Source organism: Bidens hawaiensis, unplaced genomic scaffold (assembly GCF_021521415.1).
Source record: "Bidens hawaiensis isolate Kalapana, Puna unplaced genomic scaffold, B.hawaiensis_p1.1 tig00005637_1, whole genome shotgun sequence".
Taxonomy (NCBI): Eukaryota; Viridiplantae; Streptophyta; class Magnoliopsida; order Asterales; family Asteraceae; genus Bidens; species Bidens hawaiensis.
Window position 1 is genome coordinate 946,531 of NW_027491366.1, and position 24,206 is coordinate 970,736.

The 24,206-nt window shown below is 42.6% G+C and overlaps 1 pseudogene; it reads right to left on the bottom strand.

The window, feature by feature from the left end:
- Positions 1-1,310: 1,310 nt before the first annotated feature.
- Positions 1,311-22,789, bottom strand: LOC143630305 (uncharacterized; annotated as a pseudogene).
- Positions 22,790-24,206: the final 1,417 nt, after the last annotated feature.

The window sequence follows — 24,206 nt, forward strand, 5'->3', positions numbered from 1 at the left end:
AATAAACTCGATTGTATTGCAACACTTCAACACGTGATATCAATAATCACTAACACACGTTCGGAAAAACTATATCACGATAAGCCGAAGTGGAGGTTTAAATAGACCTCGATAACTTCGCCTAACATACTAGGCGAAGTTATCATAACTTCGCTTATTCTCCAAGTTCGCCTACATCTCAGGCGAACTTATACAAAACAATATTCAAAACCAAAAAAACAATCTAAAACGATTACAGACACATACAAAACACAAGATACTGAACTACTGACATTATGCACCAACACTAAGAATGCTTTTTCGGCCTCCGCGGTCCACTTGAAATGTGCCTTTTTGAGGCAATTTCTAATTGTTGACACAAATGGATGAGACTTAGCCGCGTGGTTTGCTAAGAATCGGTTTAACGCTACAAGTCTTCCATTAAGTGTTTGAACCTCTTTGAGGGAAGATGGTGAAGGCATGCGGGCTATAGCCTGGACCTTATCAGGGTTGGCTTTAAAGCCCGCGCATGTTACTATGACTCCAAGGAATTTACCCTCTTCCATGCCGAACACTTAGCCGGATTCAACTTCATGTTGATGCTTCTTAGTGTTTCAAAGGTCTCTTCAATATCTCTTAACATCTGATCATCTTCAATGCTTTTGATTACCAAATCGTCCATATAGACTTCGAGATTCCGACTTATTTGACTTTTGAAAGCCTGATCCATCAGTTCATTGATATGTGACCCCCGCATTCTTTAATCCGAAAGGCATCATTCTGTAACAGAAAGTTCCTTGGTCAGTTCGGAACGCTGTCTTGTCCTCATCGCCAACTGCCATATGAATCTGGTGATACCCTTTGTAGGCATCGAGGAATCACTTGAATTTAAATGGGGCCACAGCATCTACTTTTAAGTCGATCTCCGGAAGCGGGTAACAATCTTTCGGACATGCCTTGTTCAAGTCTTTATAACCTATACACATCCTCCATGTTCCGTTGCTTTTTGGGAAAATCACTGGGTTGGCCACCCATGTTTGGTACTTGATTTCTCGTATGATCCCAGCATGAAGAATGTCTTGTACTTGCTCATTCATAGCCTTCGTTTGTTCTGGACCCATCTTTCGTTTCTTTTGTACAATTGGGGTGATTAACGGATTCACCCTTAACTTGTGTTCCAAAATGCTCTGTGGGACACCGGTCATGTCTGCGGGTTGCCAAGCAAAACTGTCAATGTTCTTGGACAATAATTGCTTTAAAAAGGTTCTCACTATCTCTGAGATAGCAGGTCCTATTGTAAGTGTCTGGTCTGGAAACTTTTTATTCAAAACTCATTTCTCAGGTTCGGTCCTCTGAGCCTGTCTTGGGACCTTGCTTGGTCTTGAACTTTCGGTTGTAAAACAATGTCGGTTTACATGAATTATCTCCACGCCAGTGCGAGTTGGAACTCCTACTGCACCATGGGCTGTGGACGGATGGGCATTGAAGTATCCAATTGCCTCTCGTCCCAGAATAATGTCATGCTTGGAAGTTGTTGGTAAGACCAAAAATTCAACTTCCTCTGTTCTTGAACGTACTCCGTCACTTAGTGTGACCGGGAAAGTGATAACACCTCGCGGGTGCATTATCTCTCCCCCGAAACCAGAAACAGGAGCATGAATCGGTTGTAGTCTTTCTTTGTCTTCTTCATCCAGTTGTTCGAAACACTGTTTGTACATAATATCGGACGCACTGCCTGTGTCAAAGAACACATATTGTGACCGATAATGACCAAACTCGGCAGTAATTATCAGGGGGTTTTTGTTGCACGGGCCCCCTTTGATCCGAGGAAAAATAACGGGCTTATTTTTCCATTCTTCGTCCGAATATTCTTTCCGTTTTCCCTTACCCGAATGTCCCCCTTGAATCATGTGGACATTCAGATCCTTGATTTTCCTTTTGGCTGGACCCTGGTTATCCTTTGCGGGAGGTTTGCCAGTCCTTGCTCGTACGCCTTTAACCAAATGTTCGAGTTTACCATTTTTAACAGCTGCTTCAATTTCATTTCTGAGAGCCACACACTCATTCGTGTTATGTCCAATATCATTATGATATGAGCAATTTTTTTGGTATCGAGGAATGACTTCCTTGGTATCGGTTGAGGTTTTCGGAAAGTTAGGTTCTCAGTGGTGAGAATTTCTGAGGGAGTTTTTGATATCTGGGTCCAACTGTTAGTGGAACGAGCTGAAAGATTACATTTACCCTTGTTGCCGATCAAAGATCTTGCATCAAAAGGTTTAGATGTTTCCACACGTGGCTGAAGTCTTGACCATATTGGTCCCTTAGCTTGCCTGTTCGGTCTCGGAGTTTGAAACTCGACCCTTGGGGATTGCTTTTGACTGCTGGAACTTAGAGTTTTTTCTGTTCTTGCATACAACTTTGATGCCTTCATGATTTCATCCCATGATTCGGGCATCCCGTCTCTCCCTGTGAGTGTGCGGATCAAATCATCACAATGGACGTTTTTACAGAATGCTCCCCTTAGCATATCTTCGCTTACCCTTCCGATGTTAAGGCTCTCGTCAGTAAAACGAGTAATGAAGTCCTCAATGAACTCATTATTTTGCCTTGTAACATCCAGTATTTCTGAAGGGTCGTGTGTATGTTTCTTTTGTTGACTAAAATGCTGGGAAAATTTTGCTATGAAATCATTCCAACTCTTGATTTGTCCGGCAAGCAGTTTTTCAAACCACTCTCTCGCAGCTCCCGTGAGTGTGAGTGCGAACATGTGGCACCAGTACGGAAGAGTCCAACCGCTGACTCCCCTGACTGCCACAAATCTCAGCAAATGATCGCTAGGGTCTGTCATTCCATTATATGTTCCAACAGATATTGGAATCTTCGCATTTACTGGAAATGAAGCTTGTGCAATACTTGGAATAAATTTTAACTTTTCCGCAAAAGATTCCAGACGGTATGGTTTCGAAAAATCATGATCAGCATTGCTGTGATATTCCGCATGGCGAACAATTGGTCGCGGATAGCTTGTTCCTCCATATGAAAGAAGATGGCTATCCCCGCTGTAAAAACTACCATCCGGACGATAAGATGAGTCGTACCCGTCTAGTTCATCCTCATATGACGGTACCCGCATATTTATGTGGGGACGAGGACGTAACCTTCGGGTTTCGCTCATGTTTCGCTCTGGTGGCAAACTGTATTGAATGTGGCTTCCCCTTATGGGAGGAGAGATAGATCTCCTGGGAGGCTCATCATACGTCAGGGTACAGCCATGAAAACGCTCATTCCGGACCCGACTTTCATATTCTGCTTTCAAACTTTCTTGTTGAACACGGAGCCACTCGTCCGAAGACAAAAAGACTATGACGATGAGCTCTTCTTGGGTTAGAGTCACCGGAGTCTTCTTCCAACCCTAACTCTGATTGAGTTCGGTGGACTTCTCTTGCAACTCGTTCTAGATTTCTTAAAGTAGAAACTCCTGGGGCTGTGACATGTCCCAAGTCAGTGGTTGGTGTAACATTATCGGTGCCCACCGGAGTGACACCTTCTTGTTGAGCAAACAACCCCCGAGCCGTTGAACCACCCAAGGTAAAACCTCCAGGGTTCATGGCATCGGTCCGTGTAACAGGAGTCGAAATTCGGGCAAACACAGACGTTGCTCCTTCACGTGTTTCAATGTTGAGATCACGTGGAGGTTGTGTTTGATTCTACGTCAGCCCTTTAGGTAACTGAGTCATATCGTAAAGAGAACGGAAAAATTTTTTGTTGTTCTAACAAAAGCACGGATGGCGCCAATGAAGAAACACGGATCTGCTCTCCACTAATGGGTCCTAGATCCGATGAGTCCACATGGTAGGATACGATTAACTGCCAGTACGATATGAACACAATTCCCTAAGTCCGATGACGTAAATCCTGCAAAACAGAACACCGTGAGCTCGTTACGGGAAGGATGAGGTGGGGGGCCTTCCCGTAACCACCCTCCGGCGTGAGAATAAATACCGTTCTTACGAAGAGATAAAGTACTTAAGTAAATTGAGAAAGCACAGTGGGAATGAATGAATACCTCATGATGATTGAGAGGGTATTTATAGCCGAAGAGTAGGGGAAGATGATTGGGCCAGCTGTCCCTTTGGAAGATGCTCTTCTAACCGCTTGGACACGCGTCCTCATATTACTGGCCTAACTCATACGTTGCATGTGCATGTATATCAACCTGGACACGTGTCTCCTTATTATAGGGCGATGAATAACCCTGGCCATGTGCACGGTTATAACGACCTGGACAAGTGTCCTTCCACAATTGGCTGATACATCCCATTTTACTTAAGAGAGCATCTTGGTAAATCTTCTACAGTGTTATCACACACTAACAGCTGTCCCGGGGCATTACCTCGTAGCTGTTTACGCGGACGGGCTTTCTATCCTGCGGACAACTTTTGAGGGTGCCAGGATGCTTCCACATGCCTTGTGAGGGTGTTTCTTCCGCCCATGGTTATGCGGATGACTTGGGTGTCCCACAGGTGCCTTATGAGGGACTTCTGGTTAACCCGCGGGTGTCACTTAAGGGTATTTGGGTCTTTTTGGTACCCTACCTCTATAGAACCCCTTGAAACGTTCTCTGGCACAATATAGTATGCATGAACTTTAAAAAGATTACTAGCATGTGTTTCAACCCAAACATAATATAGAGTGACGTGTTTGATTGATCAACCGAACATGTTCTCTTCATGGTAAATTATCAACTCAACGATTTTATCTTCTTGATATCAACCTCTTCAATCTAACTAACTTCTTATAGGTGTAGTAAGCATAATCATATTTTATACCAAGTGCTATTGCAATTTGTGTGGTGGTCATAGCCGGTTGATAGAGAGTTTATAGCACGTGAATTAAAACTTTTTATATCAAATTGTTAGTCATTTTATGAAAAGAAGGCACATAAATGATGAATTGTGTTAACCATTAAACTCATAATAATACGAGTTTATGCGTTATACCCGTCATTCTCCATTTTACATCATTCACCATATCACCATTTCCTAGACTATTCATCCTCGCGACTCAACCTATGTTATTGCCTATCATTTTCCATTCACATTTTTTTAAATATATTTCTAATACTAAAAATAAAAAAAAAAACTTAGCTGACATCAATATGCCACCTAGCTAATGGAAGAGAATGATGAAAATAGTTGGGACCATTCTCACCATGCTATGCATGGAAAGGAATGGAGGGGCGCGGTATTCTATTCCAATCATTCATATGCCACAAAGAACCGGTCTCTCCCACAATTTAAATATACTGCATAGCTTAAGATACATTCACTAGTAAAATATTAATCCAAGTATTTATAGCACATCTCATGAATAATGGTGTTAAAACTTGTAATCTCCTTTTAGCACTTAATTAATATTCATCATTAACTATAAAATAGCAAATAAAATCCTTGTCACCTTGTTTTCGTTGACTAAGATAGTAAGATGATTCATGAGTGAAACAATTTGCGTGACACATAAACTCTATAAATACAATTAGTCGGAAAATTCAATAAGTAGTTTAATTTTCGTTGAACACAATAATTTGATTGAAAATGTGTAACTAAAACAAAATATAAAAGAAATGAAGAAAAGTTTGAATTACTAACAGCACGTGGGCTGCTACTCTACACAGAAACATCCTTAATCCTTTTACTTTGCTTATTCTTCGTCCAACTTACACCAATGACAAAAAGGCTACCTTCAACAATTTCAATTATTTGTCATTGATGCATTGTAAGTTAATTCTTTCTTTTTGTAATCTCATCAAAGTAATTAATTACAGAAATACTTTCATACGCTGTCTCCACGTTACAAACAAGTTATATTAGATTAAATTCATCCAAAAATCATCCTTCTTACTTGTTATCCAAAAAATTATCCTTCTAACTTAATATAAAAGATCAGACTAATATAATGATCTCTTTGCTTCTAAAATTCAACTAATGGCCTAATGGCTTCTCTCTACACCCATGATCTAATAGTCCAGTGATATGGTGTCCATCCTTTCAGAATAGAGGTGGTGGGTTCAAATCCTTATAATGCAAGATTAGGGAGATTTTGATGGAAATAAATTTGATGTTCATAATATAAAAAAATGGCTTCTCTCTACCTAATAAGTCATGACTGAGTAACGAGTTTCAAACTAAGTATCATGGTTTGGTTACCTTTGATTTTACTATATCGGACTCTAAATCATCAAAATTTGTCGTTGTGTGCACCTTCAACCATTGTTGTGTGCTTGACTCCCTGTCATTCTTTCGCTACTCTTTTGCTTTGGTTAATTTGTGAACCCTGATTATTAAGGTATATATTGAAAGGATGTATATAGGTTGAGGGAATGTTGATTCATTGAGTTTGTCATCGATCATTTGTAATCATGTCCTGCCTAGATTCTATCTCTTTATCTCCATAGTTATATCCAATTAGCACCCTCTCCCTTTTTATATTTTTGAGATACACGTTGTAGTTCTTATCTAGAAAACACTCCGTGTGTTTTCTTAGTTTGCTTCCATTCGCTTAATTATATTTATAAGTCACTTGATTTTGTGTTTTAGTTACACTTGATGTTGTGTGTTTTAGGGGTTAGGCATATATTGTCACCGGCTCTTTGAAGAAAGGATCAAGATCTCTTGAATTCAAATTTGATGATGAAATCATCTAACGACATTAGCAAAAGTGTAGAGTTGAATGGTTGGATTCACTTTTAGAAGAAATTAGTTCTTGTGAATTGCATGACATTGAAATGGTAAACATGAATGACAATTACATTAATCCGGAATCCTTAAGACAAATGACCATATCATCTATTAGTTATCATCGTTATTATGATGTTAGCTATGTTAACATGGTGGTAGATATGGAAAAAATTGAGTTTGGAGATCGTTTCAAGGATATATCTCAGAGTTTGATATTCTCCATGTGACAAATTTCACGAATTTCATATATTAAAGATCAATTTTCACGAATTTAATATATCATAGATATATTTATATTAGCCAAGTTATACTCGGATGATGACACCTTTTACGAATTTGATATGCCAAGCATATTTATACAAACGTTGAATATAATACCAAATATTAAGTAATTAAGAACCGCAACAAACGTCAGAAACACATAATCACATACAAATCGAAGTATCGTATTATATGAAAAACTTATTAAAGCAAGTCACGTCTCTCTCATACGTGTTGCCAGCTAGTCAAATTGCACGAGTTAAAAAGTCAACTGTGAAAGGAATCTATCTAGAGTTGGACAAAGAAACTTAAGTTGTCATTTTGTTTAAAATATTATATTTTATTAAACATACGTAACAAATAAACATCGGCTAGCTATTTATTCCCATTGACCTACTCACCATAAAGAGAAAATAATAATTAGCTAGAGAATGATATGATGAACAAGTTTGATGGAAAGAGATCGTTCTCATTCGACCACAACAAGTTCACCCGATCCGGCAACTCAAGTTTGGTGTCGGAGATAGGTTCTTCTGTCTCTGCTAGATTCACTGCCTACGAGAAGCTGTCTGATTCAATGCGCATGGTTGATGACGTTGCATCAACCAACAACCATGGTCGTAGGAACAAGAACGGGGTATTAAGGTTTGTTAGTAAAATATTTTCCTTGAAGAAAGGTGGCAGTGATTCCTCAGGAACACGGGCTGAGAAGACGAGTTCGTCTTGGCGGCCAGATCCCAACAGTCGATGGCCGGTTCAAGGATGGTGAGTGACGGTAATATATAATGAGAATAGTCGAGTGGAATTATTTTTATGGATAGTTTGAATCATTTATTGTTATAGGTTGAATTTCATTTTGCTATTGATAGTATGTTCATCTAATAAAACTTGTTAGTGAAACTATCGTGTATAACTTATATGTATATTATATGTTAGAATGTTTGCGGTTGGCATTCTGCTCCAATGGTATGGGGTTGATGGCGGCTAGTACTCTAGCCACCACGAGTAGAGGTGAATCAAGCAAGTTCTATCACTTTTTAGCGAACCTTGAATGAACCGAAAACATCAACAATTTATATGTACTTCAGCACTCATCTCCACTTTGTTAAAAATAAGTTCTCATATTTAAACATTTTGAGACTCCTCATATGGCTAAGCACGATTTTCTGGCTGGACCCCTTATTTTCTGGGAGTTTCTAGGGAAGATGAAGAAATAGTGAGGTACAACGGGATTGAAACGAAACTTGTGAGGGCAACCATTTATTGTTCAAGATTGTGAGGACCGCTAGTTTATTGTTCAAGATGGTGGGGACGACGTTATTTTTTGTAGATGGTGAGGACTGGCTATTTATTGGTCAAGATTGTGAGGACTGCCTATTTACTGTGGTCCATCTGAGGAATTTTTAAATTTCGTTCACATTAAATTGCGAGGTTCAAAATGGACATTTCTATATTTTTTCCATGTGTAAATTCGTCAACAACTTAATTGCTTTATAATTTAAATGGTCTTAGTCAATCACACTGTGAAAAGAATTCTGACCTAAAGCTATTGTGAACTATATATTTTAACTAATTATAGAGATGAAGATGACAAGTTCAAAAAAAAATTGCTAGGGACATGAGGTGCATTCAAAATCACATTATATATTTGTGTCAAAGGCAATCTAAAAAATGGCAATATTTTCATATAATCTAACGTGAGATACGAGTGTTTGAATGTTTGGACCATCATGCTTTGATATTGTTTAGTGTTGCTCTTTCACCCTGACAATAACAAGTGACATTGCCCAAAGGCCTAGCGTGATGTGATGCGAGATAGGTGTATAGATTCAGCATTAGGTTCATTCCTCTTGCTTAAACGATTCAAACCATGGATAAGTATAACACATGTCAATGCTTAAACTAGGTTGATTTATGCCCAGTGTTTGTTTAATCACTTTGAACCTCGACGGGCAAACATAATCGTTGCAAATTACATGACATTGATTTGATTTATATCTCGTGTTCAGTGAGATGTCTTTTGAAAAGTTGGATGATCGACGAACTAACATACACAATGTAATGTAATAAGTTGTGGTTTAGAGACAATGCATCTCAAGAATGGCCCAACCAAACCAAATTTTCTCAGATTTTCTGAGTCGACATCGTTAAACCCAACCAAATTTCACGGTCACAGCCACTATGGTCTTGGTCCCGGTCAGATTTTCGGTCACGATCACGGTCCCTGTGGTGTCTATCTTCTCGATGTTCCCGATCTCTCGGTTTATCATGAGACCACTCACAAGACTTCTCGCGTTCCCTCTCCTTAAACCTTTCCCGAGACTTCTCTCTCTCCCTGATAACATTAAAACCACTATAATTATAATGTACAAAGTTATGAAATTAAATATAGTTAATAAACCATCACCTGTCTCGTTCGTCGTGTGCTCTTGGTTCTACAGATCGAGTCGCACTGCCTGATTTCTGTTGTTCTCTGACCATCATATGAAAAAATAACATTAGAAAAATAATACAGTACAGGTGTGCTTTATTTTTGTTAACAAAATGAGATGATTTACCTCCCCGAGTGTTTCTGGTTAACTTCTTCACCCCCGACCCTGGATGTTCCAAGTCCGCCGCCAAGTCTACGGGGTCGCCAATTAGGAACGGTTCTACCACGTTCCACATCCACTAGCACCCTTCGGTTATCAACCTTCCTTCCATCTGCTTGTTTATATGCAGCTTTCATGTCACGTGTATGCATGTACTCTATGAAACCATATCCTCTTGGTTTGTTGATATCTTTATCAGCAATCATACGAACCTGAAACTCTTACACGTTAGAGAAACATCCAAATGTATAAATACCAATATCTTTTAACTTAATATTAGCTCAACTTTAGTTTCATCAAAAGGATTAGTAATTAAAAAAATCCTAATGCACGGCAAACAGGCACAAGCCTCGATAGCCATGCTCACCTTTCAATAAAACAGGTTTCCGGGGCAAGATGCATCATCACCATCACTTGATGTAGCCACTCAATAACCTTCGACAAATTTACCCTCCCCTTACCAGGGACTAATTATATATCTTACAAAAATAACTATGAATTATGCTAATATAAAATACCATTAAATCTTCTCAACTTCTGAAGCGTTTTTTTTATAAAAGATGCAAATACTGAACTTAAAAAAGAAGAGAAGAGATACACTCCCTATATATTTTACCAAAATATTGACAGTCTCCGTTTGTTGCAGAAACTTATAGCCATAAAGCATTAATGCATCATTCATCTGCTCAAGTAGAATACAGTACAAACCGAAGAACATGAAGTACCTTTTATTACCTTAAGACTTACTCTTCTAGAATTCAGAACACCCAAATCCCGGATTCTTGAAATTGTGATTAATGAGAGAAAAAAGAGGAAGTTTAAACCAACAGGGTGGGTAGTGTGGGTAGGCAATAATACCTGAGGAACAATTACCGATTTCACTGAATCTCCGACACGTACTATCCAGATCCCAGAGCTAAGAAAGGCATATAAGTTTCCCAAACTTACTATATCATTAAGTTAATGTTATACTAGCATCATGATTCACAAAATTGTACTAACAATTCAAGTGTAATAACATTGGCAATAGATAGTCACACTTACAGTTACTCCAAGTTTATCATTTCAGAAATCATGAGGTGGCACAGTTAGCAGAACAAAATTACCATTAATATTGTTGCTGTTTGGTTGTAAATGCTAAAATTGAACTTTATGTAATCACATTAAATCTTCCAATGAAAAATCAATGTTTTTCAATTCAATGGTTTAAAATCGCTCATCAGTCATCAGAAATCTTTTAAATTAGGGACTTTTCATAAAATTTAAATATTTCATTTCTGGAAGGTTTTTTTGCAGACTACAAACACTCCCCTGGCCTCCTGGTCTCGACTATTCAAAGTTCTGTCCATTTCACCGATACGCAGGCCGTACCATCGAAGAGTGTCATACTTTGCGTCCGTACCATCGAAGAGTGTCATACTTTGCGTGATGTCATCTAGACGAAAATCTTCTCAATTGGAACGAAGTTAAGGCATACCTTAAAGCCGCCAATGTCACTGAAGCTACTGGGGATCTATACTAATCCAATGCCACAACATCAAGGGGGACAAGTCACCACTCAGGGACCTACACCGGTACAAACTAATCCAGGACTTTCTGCCAACGCTAACACCATCCGAGCTTGCACTATCATCCACACACAACAAAACCAAACCTCTTACCGAACAGAAGGGTATAACCCTGAGCCCCTTTTCAGGGTACTCTACGAAACCTACCCGTTTGACAGAGCCATATGCCTTAAACTCCCTTTTTATTCTGCTCTCGGTTGTCTCATAGTTCTGCAAGTAAAGGAACATCAGGTTAACTAAATCAGTCAACTGAAAACAGGCAAGTCTGAAAGTCATATATGTTAAACGAGCAACACTTGTGGGCTAAAGGGTGGTTCGGTTTGATCTCAAAGGGGTGGATTGGAGGAAATCATAACTAAAGGGACTTAAAAGAAAACTAAGTCATACTTGGTGGCTAAGTTTCCTGAAGAAACACTAACCGGACCCCGGGCAGATTACTGGTAACCTGGGGGTTGGATAGCTGTTTCCCACGAGGGGTTGGACCCTGAGAAGATGGTTCTTCTGATAACCTGCAAAACAGACACCGTGAGCTCGTCACTGAGAAGGGGGGGTTCCTCCTTGTGACCACCCTCCGGCGTGAGAATCAGACTAGATTGCTCTTTAAATATAAAAGTATATTAAGAGATTGCTAGAGCAGATATCAGGTATATTCTGATGATATAAGATAATGTAATGTGTTGAGATGATCATACCATTTGGGGTATTTATAGCCGAAGGTAGGTTTCCAAGGAGGTATGGCCGGCTGCTACAGTGTTCCTGTTCCTCAACAGTAGCCTACGCACGTGCCCTGCTGGTAGTTGGTGGGTAGGCAGCGGCTGATAGTGACCAGGCCTGCTGTGTACTATTCCCTTTCCACCAACTGCCGGCTACGCACGTGGTGTGACAGTAGTTGGTGAGTAGGCAGCGGCTAATAGTGATACAGTACAGGAGCATGCTGCTCGCCATACTGTATCAGTGAGCTGTCGTATCTCTGATCAGATCTTTCGCCCATACCTCGTCAGGTACAGTAAAAGATCCTTCAGTATACGGACTGGCTTATTTGGGCGGGAGTATTCCCCCTCCCGCCTCTGTGCGGGATTGCTCCCGGCTTGGCTCATTCCTTCAGGTGACACTGAATGATCGAGAGCTAAGTGCCTTGTGCGTGTAGCCATGCTGCGCGGGTGGCCTTCCCTAATGGCTTGTATCCGAGGCTGCGGGGACAGGCGGAGTCCTTCACCATTGGGAGGCATTTCCTGCGGGACCAGCTTGCGTACTGCGCGTAAGGACGTCACGTCTCTGAGCATGGTTGGTCCTGCGGATCCAGTTGGTCTCTGCGCAGACGTCCCTGTTTAAGGTGAGTCTTGCGGGTCCAACTGGGCTCTGCTGGGACCTACCTCTTCAAGTCCCCCCAGTCCAATGTTCTTCTCCTGAGTGTTTAATAAAGTGAGGTGAACTTTTGGACTTGAGCAAAGGGTTTTGAAAAGGGTTTTGTAAGGTTTTCCATGGGGATTCTTTCCGCGGAAGTCCTTGTCACTTGCAGAAATGCCTGAGTTTCCTGCTTGGTCTTTGGGTATGATGCGGGTAGGTCTGTAACCTCCTCGCAAGTCAGGAGCATTGAGTCCCAGTTGTATGGATTTTCCATGAGGTTTTGGTAGTTTTGAACATAGTGATCAATTATGTTAAGACCACCAATTCCATCCTGGAGCTTCAAACAACGTAGTTCTCGACGTTCCCGCTATGCGGGGATGTTATTTCCGTTTCCGCAAGCATTGCCCAGAAGATCCTTCTTGGTTTCAATTCCCAGCGGAGCGCTAGGTATGTGAAGGGTTTTGCCTTAACACTGTACCTGCGCTCGTCTTACGGTTACTTTACTTCCAAGGTATTCCTGGCGTCAATTCCCTGCGGGTGCTAGGTATGTGAAGGGTTTTGCCTTAACACTGTACCCACAGCCGTCTTATAGTTACTTGGTTGCCGAGGTACTTGGCTTCAATTCCCTGCGGGTGCTAGGTATGTGAAGGGTTTTGCCTTAACACTGTACCCGCATCCGTCTTTCGGTTACTTGTTCACCAAGGTTTACTTGGCGTCAATTCCCTGCGGGTGCTAGGTATGTGAAGGGTTTTGCCTTTACACTGTACCCGCATCCGTCTTACGGTTACTTATTTGCCAAGGTTCTTGATTTCAATTCCCTGCGGGTGCTAGGTATGTGAAGGGTTCTGCCTTTACACTGTACCCGCATCCGTCTTACGGTTACTTGTTTGCCAAGGGGTAAGGGGTATTTTCCCGCTTACTTTTTAATATTTTCAAATTTTTGAATTTTGAAATTCGAAGAGTTGGTGAAAAGATAAGAACAGTCCAAACCTCTGAAACGTCGTGCGACGGTTTCTTCTGACTGTGTCAGGACGTGCAGGAAGTTATGGTGACGTGACAGAACATGGTCATTCCAGTCGCTTTTTCAGGCGCGTGGGCGCGATTTTTCGGGCGCGTGGCCGCGAAATTACTGGCATACGTCCTTTCAACAGCTGTTGCCAGCTTGCTTTTTACCACGTGTCATAGTTTCATTGCACATTCGATTTCTCTCTCCTCCGCATTAAATTCACCGCATTAATTGCGATTACTATATAAAGGGGGAGAGGGTTATTTGCAATTCACACTTTTCACTCTTCTCTTCATCTTTAAGGCGATTTCCGGCGAATACTCCTTTATTCAATCGAGCATTCTCTCGAAATCGTTCTCTTCTTCCTCTGCAAGATGTCTTCTCGTGATGCTGAAGCTATAGCTGACGACAGGGGTACTGCTGGCGAGTGCCAGTGTGCTCTGCCCGGCAATCAGTACCGGTACGTTGTCAGGAAGTTCATGCTCGATCATCTCGAGCCTGAGTTTCCTGAATCCCACCAGACCGTGTACGATGCCCCCAGAGGCAAGATCGGGGTTTATGCTGCATTTTTTGTCTATGGGAATCTTAGATTCCCATTGACAAAATTTGTTTACCGTGTCCTTGAGAGGCACGGTGTTCATTTGACCGAGCTGCACCCCATGGCGATCGCCAAGATTCGCCATTTTGAGTGGGTGTGCCGGATTTTGGGCATCGAGCCCCATGTGGACCGCCTGATGACCTTCTATACCTGGAGGTGCATCCAGGGGTGGTACACCTTGACGACCCGTATTAAGGGTCTGAAGATTTGCGACACCGAGCGCAGTCTTCGCGCGTGGAAGCAGGAATTCTTCTACATTTCTGCCCGCGCCATCCCCCTTGCCATGAAGTTTAAAAATGGCCAAGAGATACCGAGCCTTCACGCCCCCAACTACCAGGAGGCGGAATGGTTTTCGAAGATATCCCGGATCCAATCTCCGGTTTACCGGTTTGCGGAGTCCGGGATGGTCATGTTAGGGATGAGCCGGGTGTGGAAGGATGCGTCTCAGGTTCCCATCCTTCTCGAATACGGTTTGAACTCTATTCCCTATGGTATGTCTTGTCTTTCTTTTTGATACGCGTTTGTCTTCTAACTGTTTATTCTTTCAGAGGGAAATGATTTGGAGTCGCTTCTGTACCCGCGGGAAACCGACGGTCCTGCGCGGATGGGTACTCGTGCTCTGGACGAGGGCGAGTTGCCCATCCTGGAGCAAACGGCGGATCGGTTTGTGGAGGTCTATCCGCTGGGCCACGAGATCCTGAGCCACCGGCGGCCAGGTAAGGCGATATTCTTTCCTCAATCCCTCAATGCTCTACCCGCTGCTGGAATTCCTGACCCGTCTTCTTCTGAGGAATCCTCAGATGCTCCTCCGTTGGTGCGGAAGAAGAAGGCTGCTGCCGGCGTGAAGGGGAAGGAGAAGGCCTCCACAGCTGATCCAGTGGTTCTATCTGACTCGGAGTCAGATAGTGAAGAAGTGGCGGGGAAGCCCGGTGGTGAGAAGACCACTGCTCCGGAGGCTACGACCGTTACCTCCGGAGAACCAACGAAGACGACGGTGACCGGTACCAAGAGGTCGGCTCCATCGGGTTCCTCCCCGCCCGTCCGTACGTTCAGGGTCAAGAAAACCCGTAAGTACAATCATAATGTCTGTAGATTTATCACTTCATAAATTTATCCAACACTCTCCTCTTTGTGCAGGCGTGGATGTTGACGCATTTCGGGGTGAAGCGCAGAGGAGTACCCTTCCGCCAATGACGGTAGGCTTGGTCAGCCTACCTGAGGCGTCGACCCAGGTGACCGCGCCTGCCTCCGCTGGTTCAGTTGCTCCTGAGCAGACTGTTCCAGCTGAGATGACATCCCCGCCGGCCGTGAGTGCGATTTTTACAGCATCCTTCACAGAGCCGGCGGTTACTGCTGCTGCTGACTACGAGGCGGCGACCACGGCGGCGACCACAACGGCGACCACGGTGGCTGCCACCATGCCCGCGCCACCGGAACCGATGGCCGGATCATCAGGTACGCGCAGGGCTTCCCGCCGATCTTTGCCACCTTCCCGTCTGCCTGACCTGTTGGATGGATTTCCTTTAGGTTCAGGTGATGGGTTTGGCGGCTATCGGCCTGTCATTGACCCTACAGGTGCGTGGGGTTCCTTTCTTTTTCCCTTGTTTTTTATCATCTTTTCCTTACTGCCTTTGTTTCTTTTGCAGTGTCGGATTCCAATGAAGTGTATGTTCCGCGATGGAACATACGCCGAGGAACAACCCTTCGTACCCCTGTGGAGTGCGTGGACTGGGCCCGCCACGCTGCTCCTCATGGTGCGTTGGGGGAAGCCATGGCTAGCTACCAGGAGGGTAGGCTAACCAATGAGCTTCGGGTTCTCCAAGCCCTGATGCAGCCGCGCGTCGAGCTGCTTTGTCGTGAAAACGACAAGTTGAAAGCAGCTCGCGCCAAGGACGTATCTGAGGCGCGTGCTCTTCGGGAGGAGAACCAACAGCTGGCGGCAGCTGCCGCCGACAAGGAGAAGGCCTTCAAGGCCCTCGAGGTTGAAGTTCAGGCGCGACTCGAGGCCCGCTCCAAGGCTGCCCAAGCTGTGAATGAACAGCTTCGGCTGGCCAGGGAGACTGCGCGAAACGCAACCGAGAGGGCTGCCAAGGCTGAAGCCGTTGCTGAGCCTTTGCGTGTGGAGAATGAGGAGCTCAAGGCCAAATTAGAGGCTCTCCAACGCGCTCATGATGCCTTGGCAATGGAAGATGCCAAGAAACTCCAGGAAATCCTGGACCAGAGGGGGGTGCTTGACCACACCGAGCGGAAACTTAAGGGCGTCGAAGAGGCTGCCGCAAAGGAAGTTTTACTTGCCAACCTTAACAAGAGCGAAGCCGAACGCACCCATAACGAAGCTCAAGCTGCCCTCCAATGGCTTATTCGAGAAGCGTTGCCTCAGGTATGTTTGCTTTATCTTCTCGCTTTTCTTTTGTAAGAAAAGGTTCTAATACTTGTATTTTTTCTTTGTAGGTTGTGCGTCGGGTCTTTTCAGAGACCTCTTATGATGATGCTATGACCGCAGCCCTCAACGCTTCTCATGAGGATGGGGAAAAGGCCGGCTTCCTGCTTGGTCTAGGGTTTGTTGAGAAAGGCGTCCCGCCTTCCAACTTCCCTTTGTTCGATGTGGATACCGAAGCCATTTATGACCAAGCATTGAACCAATACGCCGCCTTCCCGCATCCAGTGGTGGAAAAGGTGGACGAAGTAGCTGCTGCTGATGATGGGTTAGCTGTCCTTAAAGCGTTCCTCGAACCACCCCGTTCTTCTGACGGAGCGGGTCCAAGTGGAAGCGGCCCTGAAGCTTGATCCTGAAGATCCCTTCCCATTGCTAAGATAGACTTGTATAGTTTTATTCTTTTAGGCGGGTAGTTACCCGGCCATTCTTGTAATATATTCTTGAAATATTAATCTTTTTGCGTATAAGATTGTTATTTCCTTCTTTGGGTTCCTTGCTTTATAAACTTATGACTTGCATACTTAGTTTAAATTAGCAATTTTCCAAGTGTTTAGAATAAGAACCTTTGAACGTGGTTGATAATGGGTTAAAGTTTCGCTTCCTCCTTCGTGATTGTGCGGGTAGAACCGTCACTTGCACTTGGTAGGATGGCTAAACTTTAACCTTCATCTGACCTGCGTGTAGGTTTTTCCTTTTCGAAATTTCTAAGGCATTAAGATAAGTTAACCTTTGAACGTGGTTGATAATGGATTAAAGTTTCCGCTTCCTCTTTCGTGATTGTGCGGGTAAAACCGTCACTTGCACTTAGTAGGATGGCAAAAGTTTACCCTTATCTGACCTGCGTGTAGGTTTTCCTCACCTTTTGAGGATAAGTTAACCTTTGAACGTGGTTGATAACAGGAAGTCTTGCTTCCTCTTTCGTGATTGTGCGGGTAGAACCGTCACTTGCACTTAGTAGGATGGCAAAACTTTACCCTTATCTGACCTGCGTGTAGGTTTTCCTCACCTTTTGAGGATAAGTTAACCTTTGAACGTGGTTGATAACAGGAAGTCTTGCTTCCTCTTTCGTGATTGTGCGGGTAGAACCGTCACTTGCACTTAGTAGGATGGCAAAACTTTACCCTTATCTGACCTGCGTGTAAGTTTTCCTTATCCTTTTTAAGAATTTTGTTTTGAACCGTTCGACGCGCAGTTGTCGATAGGTTAGTGTTCGGTTTCCTTTCATGATTCATGCGGATAGACTGGCACTTTCATTTAATGGGATAATTGAACTCTTCCCCTTCAACTGACCTGCGTGAAGGTTTGTCAAGTTATTGGGTTCGTGCGGGTAGGACCGCCTTCCCACGCAACGACTTCACGTAATGTGGACGCCGTCACCAGTGTTGCATAGTTTAATCGTTCGACGCGCGGTTGTTAGGTTATTATTCAGTTTCCTTTAATGATTCATGCGGATAGATCGGCACTTTCATTTTTGGGTGCTGAACTTTTTCCCAAACTGACCTGCGTGAAGGTTTGTCACGTTATTGGGTTCGTGCGGGTAGGACCGCCTTCCCATGCAATGACTTCACGTAAATATGCGGTGAAAACCGGCATATTAGTGTTCAGAAAAGTATAAATGTAAAATCATCAGCTTCGATGTTCTTAAAGAGAATCATTTCCATTAGAAGTGGCTCTTGGCCTTTTCTTTACAAATTGGAATTGATTTACATGCAGACTGTGTAAATGAGCTCCCTTCCACGTTGGGATGGGAGTGCCATCGAGCCGATACGCACCTGGTTCGGGATCTCGTTCTTTACGCAGCATGTAGTCTCGATTTTGAAGCTGGAATTGATTCGTGTTTTCCCCAGCTGAGGTTCTATACGCACCCGCCTGCTCAGCCTTTATTGTGCCACGAGGTGCGCGAGCGTCCCATCTCTGACAAATGCTTCGACCATGTCCTTTACGTCTATGCATTCTTCAGTGTTGTGGCCTTTTGTCTTGTGGAAGTCACAGTATTTGCTCCGATCAGCATCGTGACGATGTCGGATTATTGGAGGCTTTGGCCACGGGAGCTCTTCAGTGGCGAATATCTCAGTGACGCTTTTGGTGAGTGGCGTCCATCTGGAGTTCCGGTGCGACTGTACATTATCCCTTCCGCCCACTCGATGTTGCAAGCCGGATGAGGTGTCAAAGTTTACCTTTGACTGCCAAATGCCTAGCTTCCGTTTTTTATTTAGTCTGGCGGTGAGGACGTTGTCTTCTCTCGTCTTCTGAGTGTAGAGGTTTGTGCTCTGTGGGAGATCTCTACCCAGTTGCTTCTCTGTTTCCGCATAGCGTTTTGCTGCTGTCATGGTGCCATCCCATGTGGATGGCATGCCATCTTTACCCGTTAGGGTGCGGATGAGCTCTGGGTCATGTGCGCCCTGGATGAAGGCAGCGCGAACAAGATCTTCGCTGATATTGCCCAAACTTAGCTTCTTTGAGTTGAAGCGAGTGATGAAGTTTGGCAGAGATTCATCTTCCTCTCGTATGCATTTGAGGATTGTCCATTGCTCCTCGGTATACTTCCGTTGCTGGCTGAAGTGTTGGCTAAACTTCTGTTGGAAGTCTGCCCAGTCGTAGATGTGGTTGACCGGTAGACGATCAAACCAAGCTCTAGCAGCCCCAACAAGCGTCATTTGGAACATGTAGCACCACGTGGGTTCCGTCCAATTGCTGACGGTTGCCCCCGCTATGAACCTGTTCAAATGATCGTCTGGATCAGATAAACTGTCATATGTGCCTATGTTAGGCATTTGTTTGGCACTCTTTGGGGCGATTGCCTCCGCAATATCCCTTGCAAACTTGGACGTTCCTGCATTCGCAACGTTTGGTCTGAACGTTTTGGAGAAGTCTCGTGGACTTCCACCTGTGCTTTTTGGTTTGAAGGCTTGTCCAAAATGCCTTTTCGGTTGGGATTCCGTTTCCTTACGCTTCCCTTTTGCCCTATGGCGAGGGTTCGCGTCGGAGTCGGATTCCTCCGAGTCCTCCCAGTATTCGATTTCGTCGGCCTGTTGCACGGAACGCAAGCGTTCGTCCAACTCAGCCTGGAATTCCTTTTGTCGTGCCTCCGCCCATGCCTTAACTTCATCGAGAGTCTGGCGGGGGAGTCTTCGTTTCTCAAACTGGGTATCGGTGGATCCCAGTAGGCGATCATTTACTGCACTTGCCCCAGCTTTGGTAAGTGGGGTAGTGTTCGTAAAATTTACTTCACTTGCCCCGGCTTCGGTAGCCGGGGTAGTGTTCGTAAAAACTGTGTTGCCGGTATTCCCCCCAGTAGCTGGGGTTGTGATTACCGGAATTTCTCTAACCATCTTTGTAAAAGTTTGAAAAAACTGGGGAAAATTGTAGTTCTAGCTTTATGCACGGATGGCGCCAATGAAGAAACACTAACCGGACCCCGGGCAGATTACTGGTAACCTGGGGGTTGGATAGCTGTTTCCCACGAGGGGTTGGACCCTGAGAAGATGGTTCTTCTGATAACCTGCAAAACAGACACCGTGAGCTCGTCACTGAGAAGGGGGGGTTCCTCCTTGTGACCACCCTCCGGCGTGAGAATCAGACTAGATTGCTCTTTAAATATAAAAGTATATTAAGAGATTGCTAGAGCAGATATCAGGTATATTCTGATGATATAAGATAATGTAATGTGTTGAGATGATCATACCATTTGGGGTATTTATAGCCGAAGGTAGGTTTCCAAGGAGGTATGGCCGGCTGCTACAGTGTTCCTGTTCCTCAACAGTAGCCTACGCACGTGCCCTGCTGGTAGTTGGTGGGTAGGCAGCGGCTGATAGTGACCAGGCCTGCTGTGTACTATTCCCTTTCCACCAACTGCCGGCTACGCACGTGGTGTGACAGTAGTTGGTGAGTAGGCAGCGGCTAATAGTGATACAGTACAGGAGCATGCTGCTCGCCATACTGTATCAGTGAGCTGTCGTATCTCTGATCAGATCTTTCGCCCATACCTCGTCAGGTACAGTAAAAGATCCTTCAGTATACGGACTGGCTTATTTGGGCGGGAGTATTCCCCCTCCCGCCTCTGTGCGGGATTGCTCCCGGCTTGGCTCATTCCTTCAGGTGACACTGAATGATCGAGAGCTAAGTGCCTTGTGCGTGTAGCCATGCTGCGCGGGTGGCCTTCCCTAATGGCTTGTATCCGAGGCTGCGGGGACAGGCGGAGTCCTTCACCATTGGGAGGCATTTCCTGCGGGACCAGCTTGCGTACTGCGCGTAAGGACGTCACGTCTCTGAGCATGGTTGGTCCTGCGGATCCAGTTGGTCTCTGCGCAGACGTCCCTGTTTAAGGTGAGTCTTGCGGGTCCAACTGGGCTCTGCTGGGACCTACCTCTTCATTTCCTTAATGGATAAGTCTTTTTAGTATCCATAATGGATAAGTCTTTTTATGGATAAGTCTAGCTACTAGATAAGTTTCCTTATTTCAATAGGATAAGGATAAGGATTGGTGTAAGTTTCAAAGTCTTACTAGATAAGTTTCCTTACTCCTTAAGTATCTGTTTACCTATATAAGGCTTGTAAGGTTTAGTTGTAAATATATATCAAGTATGTCTTGTATTGAATATAAGTTTGTCTTATATCTTTCTTTTCTTGTTTTCACATAATAAGAAAACGCTCGTGTGTTTGAGCAAATATTGTTCGATCGTGTATTGGGTCTTGGATTTGTTTACTGTTTCACTTGTTTAAAACGTAACAATATATGCCATAAGACTAGAATACTCACAAGTCTAGCTACAAACAATGTCCTGTAAGGATCTCCGGATATATTTGGGTCACTGTTCGGGTCATCTGCACAAATAAACATACAAAAGTCAGTACATTTAAGTCATCAACACCTTCTAGAATCTAATGAATCCAAAGATAAAGAAAAATGACTTCTTACATTTTGCAAGTCCTTCGGCAGCCTTTTTTGCACCTTCTTCAAGCCGTATCTGGTGCATCCTAGCCTTCTTTTGGCCCTGCTCATGACAAGATTCAACAAGAAAAAATAAAACTGTAAATACATAGTTACCTTTATGATAATATTCATACTTGTTGCAAATACTCCTCCAAACATAAAATGATTGATGTTCGTTAAAAAAAGTTGCAGCTTACTAAAAGGTTTGCAAAGAAAGGTTTTTTTTTTCAACACACACTGTGATCTAAAATATAAAAATATATGGCTTTTGGTTCATTCACAACAAAGTATATAAATCAAAATAACAATATATGATGATAAAGCAAATATAAAGTTCGCTAAAGGAAAAATCTTACAGGAGTTTCGCCCTTTACAGCCGGTGGTGCATATTCAGGATCATTAGGCTCAGCAAAATTGCTTACAAACTGTGCCATACCTTTCAAATGAAATAGAACAAAAACAATCAAATCTTCCAAACAAAAATAAATAACTGTCGTACGAAACAAGTAGAATTATCAATTATATAACATATATGAAATACCTGTGTAAGGTGGACACTTTCTCTTCTCAGGCGGTGGCTTATACTCCAGAGGCAGTCGTGGCTCGAAAACCTTTAACAGATTATTAGTTAAACTCCGTTGGATGACTCTGTCCAATCTGCAATGCCAAGTATTCGAAATCAGATTCAAATATTCACATAAATAGATTGTCATAAATCCTAAACACATTCAATCAACTAGGGACGAGCAACTTAACCGCCGTAACTGTTAACCGAACCATAACCGACATAATCTATGGTGGGTCGGTTTTATTAAATTTCGAAAACCACCAAATGCTGGTCGGTTTTGGACCTTTTGGTTAAAGATAATTCCAAACCCGCCATAATCGAACAGACCCATTTATTTAGCCAACAATAAATTTAGGATCAACTTCCACCAAGCATATTGTCGGATTATACCATTTTGATGTTTTTGGTTCAACGTTTGTTATCGAATTACTTGAATTTCATTGCTGGATTTTATAATGTCGTTTTATTAACTATCCGGTATTAACATTATGAATTATAAATATTGTTAAATTATGTCATGTCAGTTTTTTTTAATATTTGGTACCAAGCTTTTTAGACTCACTATAACCTTCAAAACCGAACTAATTAGAACCTAGGGCTACTAACAAATATCAAGTAAAACATAATCAAAATTAGCAATTATCTAGCATAGCAACGATTAATACGAGCTTCATTTGCATAAGATTGGCGCGATTATGTTGCTTTGTACGAGCCTGGCGGAGGTTGTCTTGCCGCGCATGAAACGCATCATTGTAATCCCCCATGCTTTCCAATATCCGATCACAGATTGTTCGAATTTCACCAGCAGATAGATTGGAATAATAATTTGTAGATTATTCAATCAAAACGGTTTGATGGGAGACGAGCTCGGTTATCTATACTATATATAAAGCATGAGTTAGGGACCTCTTAAATTTTAAGAGGTATCTAACTTAATGCTTTATATACAACACATAATGCATAAAAAATATACAAATTAAGGGTAATTAAGTCTTTATAACTTTCTTTTTTTTAACATATATTTACAACTTTAGTCCCTCAACTTCATTACCTTCTTTGTAAAGTTTAATAATTGTTACACACATGCCCCCCCTAAATCAAAACCAACTACCCCACGACTTTTTAACGGTCATAACTTTTTCACACGTTAATGTATTTTCAATAAAAATACATCATAAAAACGAGCATTTTATTCTCTTTGATTTGAGTATGATATTACTATAGTTTTTTTAGTTTTAAAACGTTAACATGTTACGAGCTTGCGATCACTACTAGAAAATGGGTAACTTTGCTACGAAAATTTGTGACGCAATTTTTTGCGTCGGAATTTACCACACATTTCAGACATTTCCGACGGAAAGCGAAACAATAATTATTTGTCGTAGGCTCCGACACATTTCCGACGAAACCTAAATTTTGTCATAAACGTGTCGGAATTTACGACGCAATTCCTACACAATTTAATCTTGAAATTTAAGTTTTTTATAATATGTTAATCTAAATAGTAATAAATTTGTGTCGGAATTTCTGACGCATTTCCGACGCATCAATTTACCTTTGTATTTTGTTTTTTTGTTAATACGGTATGTAAATGATAACACAAATTACGTCAGAATTGTGTCGGAATTTCCTACACATTTCCGATGCAACATTTTAATTTTTGTATTTTATTAAAACATTAGTAAACTTAATGATGTAAGTTCCGATGCATTTCCTACACAACATTTATTTTGTAGAAAACATGTAGCAAATGTGTAGCAAGTCACCACACATTGCTACGCATTTCCGACAACTTTAATTTGTTTTTCACTTAACGAGGCTCCAACGTTGTTTTTTCATCCATATTTTGTATAACTTTTTCATACGGGGAGTGCTTTCATTTTCCTAACTCATACATATTACACAATTACGTACACACGCTGTGACATTATAATTATACTTATAGAAGTATAAATAGGTTGTTCTAAGTTAAAAGCTCTAATAGCACACACATACGTACATTAACGTTGTAGTACATATGAGTTTGTGAAGTAAAAGTATTTCATATATAATGAAGTCGTGTAAAAGAAGGAATCAGGAAAAACGTTTGAACCTCGAAACCTGGACAACAATATTAGATTACTTATAAAATTATAAATGACTATTGTAAGTTATAGGTTCTGATGGAACATACGTATGCTC